At 41.8% G+C, this 4,135-nt stretch overlaps 1 non-coding gene across 1 annotated transcript; it reads left to right on the top strand.

Annotated features, from left to right (window-relative positions):
* Window positions 1-1,219: 1,219 nt before the first annotated feature.
* TRNAT-UGU lies at window positions 1,220-1,292 on the top strand. Its single transcript has one exon. It is a non-coding gene; the product is annotated as a tRNA-Thr (tRNA).
* The last annotated feature ends 2,843 nt before the right edge of the window (window positions 1,293-4,135 follow it).

Below are 4,135 nucleotides of genomic sequence, written 5' to 3'. Positions count from 1 at the left end.
GAATCTCTCCCATGCGTCGTATAGACTCTCATCACTCTCCTGAGTGAAGCTATGTATGGCTCTCTGTGCAGCTCGGGTCTTCTCCGGGGAGTAGTATTTCGCCATGAATTGCTCCTCTAGCTCCGCCCATGTCGTAATCGAGTTTGGCTCAAGAGTGTAGAGCCAATCTCTTGCCCGGTCCATCAGTGAAAAAGGAAAGGCCTCCAAGTATACATCCTCGATGGTCATTCCTCGTGCCTTCCTAACTGATCTACACAGCATCTTGAACTGAGTCAAGTGAGCAATGGGATCCTCTATAGGCCGCCCTCTGAAACTCGCCTGACTGAACATCGTGATGCACTGTGGCGGTAGCTCAAAGCTGTCTATGGGCGGACGGTTGATGCATGATAGGAGTTGGGTGTGCTTCGGTGCAATGTAAGAACCCAAAGTCTCCTCTGCAACATAGGTAGCTTCGCCCTCGGTCTGCTGATCATAGAGCGGATTCATGTGCTCTTGATTCTCTTGATGCTCCTCATCATGAACCGCATGGTCGTGCGAACTACTTGACCTCGACATAGCCTCTGTTCTCTGCTGATTTTGGATGTCTCTCAAGGTACGCTCAATCTTTGGATCGTAGACTAGGACTTCTCTCCGAGTAGAGCTCCGTGTCATGCACTAAAATCCTGCAAATCGCAAAGAAAAAGAAGAACTCGAAACCAAGTGAATCCGCAAAAACCAAAGAAACAAAAGAAAAAGAAAAAGAAAAAGAAAACAAGCTAATTGAAAAAGAAAAAGAAAATCTTATTTGGAATCATTCTATTCGAATTAATTTCTAATATTAATTAGAATAATTGGAATATTAGAAATAAAATAAAAAGACAAAAAGTAAAAAAAAAATAATAGGATTAGGCTAGAACAAAAAAACAAGAATTTACAATCAGATGTCATTTAACTTCAAAAAAAAAAAAGATTTCTGATCTAATTAAGATTTTCTTATTTCTAAACTAATGAAATCAAAATTATAAAGTAGATATCTTGCTATATTTTATTAATTAATGTATTAATGGTTATGTTTTATTTATTTAATGAGAGTCACTATTTATTTGAGCTATTTTTTGTTCTAGAATATATAGAATATAATTAATTCTAAATAGATAAGGATGAATATGAATAGAATAGTGAATTGATATGATCAAGTAGTTTAGTAAATTTGTATGCATGCGCTATTTCCGTTATTTGAGCCTGCTTAGCTCAGAGGTTAGAGCATCGCATTTGTAATGCGATGGTCATCGGTTCGATTCCGATAGCCGGCTTTTCTCTATTTTTTAGGTTTTTTACATGATTTTTAATGTACTTTCATCGACCTGCAAGACTCGAAAAAGGTTCTACAGGAAACATATAACCTGAATATAGTTGTTTCAACTCCGTAGGTTCCAAACAACAATCTCATCCCACAAACTATATATAGAAAGTCTGGAGAACTATCAATTCGACACGGTTCAACCACGTTCTACAAAGTCACTAGATCATCAAGATATTCCTACTCTATCCTCCCAAAAATCCTCCAAATGATGTTCAAAATGGGTGTCCGAGGTATGCACGTGAACCTATATGAACCTATATCTATATGTCATATGCAATCATGCAAACCTAACAAAAATCATCTATATGAAAAAAAAAAGAAAACATGAATGCAACTAATGTGAAGTGATATGCAAAAGTGAAAATTTTTCCTAAGTCTATATGTCATGATAAAATGCACCTAAACTAAATGCAACCCTAAGTAGATAGGCCTGAATATGTGAAGGATCTATCCACCCCCCAGACTTGAATCATACACCGTCTACGGTGTAGACTCTCGCCCGGAAAAGTAGAATCGAAAATAACGAATGAAAAGAACCAATAAGAGGGATAGAGAAGGCTTAGCTCTACGAAATTCGTTCGCTCGCAATGAAGTTAACTCACGTAAACGCAAGAGCTCTCACACACTCTGTGAACTGGAACTTATCCAACGTTTTTTCTCGGAAGTCAATGCTCATCTCTCCTGTGCCGGTGTAAACGCTCATAGAACAACAAACATTATCCGAACAAAAGTATAATAATAGCAATGCTTTCCGAAAGATCCAAAATACAATCACGGTCTCTACTACCTATGCTACAAAGAAAAAGAAAAAGAAAAGTTACCTAGTGCTCGGGTTGCCTCCCGAGAAGCGCTTGTTTAACGTCATTAGCTCGACCTATCTTGCTCAAATGATGGGAGGGTCTGAGAGGCGAAGATAATCGATCTTTCGCCACCCTGGATGTTGAGTATTAAGCGCATCTTTTGTACCTCATGGATGCTTGAGCCGTCTATCCTCCTTAGGTTTTCAAACTTGTGCAGGAGGTGAATCTTGCGGACGTCGGAGCGATGATTTTGCTCGTTTCGATCCTCTCATGCTCATTGGTCCTACTCGACAATCTGTAGTGAAAGGTTTAAACATGGATATAGAATTATGAGTGGGATACGTAGCTCTATCCAATGCTAGTTCTGTGTTCCTATCCATGTGTTTGTGTTCCTTCGTCCTGAGCCTTTTAGGTAAGGGCTTCAACTCCACCTTCGGGACGTTATCTAGGCTCCAATCCGCTTTATTCAGCGTTCCCGTGATAAATGGTAGCTTTCTGGTCTCTAGAACGTCTTTGGAAGTCATCGAGGAGGGTTCGGAGACGTTCGTAGAGGTATCGGGTATGTCGACGTGAAAAACGTCCGAGGAGCTCAGAGAGTGGAACCGGTCCGTTTCCATCATCTGAGTAAAACCGCTTACTGGCCGAGATTGGAACCGGTCCGGTTCCATATGGAACCGGTCCGTTTCCATCGTGTGTACAGATTCCGAATTTTTGTCCAAATCGTCGTCTAAGGCCCGTGTAAGCTCCGCAATATCCTCCCAATTGATGTACTCGTATTAGATTCTAGGAGTGATATTTCAAGTGGATCAATGTCCCGGAACTGATCAAACACCTCTTGAGTCAAAATATCGTGCACATCAACGTAGCATGCAGACTCATTCATGGACGGTTGCTTCATATTATGGTCCAGGGTGAATTCAACAGTCTCGTCACCTATCTTCATGGTAAGACGATCAGCTCGGACATGTACTACATCATCGGCCGTATTTAGAAACGGTTGGCCCAAAATGATCGGTATCCTCGAGACTTCATCCATGTCTAAGACAACAAAATCAACGGGAACATAATAATCCCCAACTTTCAAAGGAACATCCTCGAGAATACCTGCGGGATACTTAATAGACCGATCCGCTAGTTGTAGCGCCATCCGTGTCGGCTTAAGCTCACCAATGTTAAGCTTCTTGTAAATGGACAACGGTAATAAACTAACACTAGCACCAAGGTCGCACAATGCACGGTCAATCTCAATGTTTCCGATTTTGCAGGAAATCGAAAAACTGCCAGGATCTGATCTCTTCCGTGGCAACTCATGTTGTAGAATCGCAACACTCACCTCTGTGCTCAAGGCTGCTGTCTCCTTCCCAATCACCCTCTTCTTAGTCAAGATATCTTTCAAAAATTTCGCATAAGAAGGGATCTGGAGTATCGTCTCATAGAAAGGCACCTTAACCTCTAACTTTCGAAGCATATCAACAAATCTGGACAACTGTGTATCCTCAGTATGCTTCTTCAATCGCGAAGGGAACGGAACGGGTGGTACATAAGGTGGAGGAGCTACATGTGGCGGTTCGGCTTCCTCTACATGCACCTTAGGTGTCTCGTGAGCTATGGCTTTCCCTTTCTCTTCAGCAGTGTATCTAGACGTCGTCCCTTTTTCTGTGGTAGTAATAGGGATCGTCTCAGGCAGACTCTCTTCTCCACTTATAAGCTGAATGGCATTGACGTGTTCTCGTGGATTTGGTTCGGGCTTTCCAGGAAATGTGCCCTGATGTCTAGAGGGTTTTGATGCAAACTGTGCAATCTGCATGTCCACATGCTTCAGATGAGCCTCAACTCCATCTAGTCTCCTCTCAAAAGTGTCTTGTCTGACTTTTATGCTTTGTATCTCGGTCTTCAGCTCAGTAAATGATGTCTTCTGATCGAGCATTAGCTGACCAAGAATCGTCTTGATGTCCGCTTCGTCGTTCTTCACAGGTTGAGGCGCTCGGTAACC

The sequence above is a fragment of the Tarenaya hassleriana genome, unplaced genomic scaffold (genome assembly GCF_000463585.1).
Source record: "Tarenaya hassleriana unplaced genomic scaffold, ASM46358v1 Cleome178, whole genome shotgun sequence".
Classification (NCBI taxonomy): domain Eukaryota; kingdom Viridiplantae; phylum Streptophyta; class Magnoliopsida; order Brassicales; family Cleomaceae; genus Tarenaya; species Tarenaya hassleriana.
This window is presented reverse-complemented; position numbering and strand designations above follow the sequence as displayed.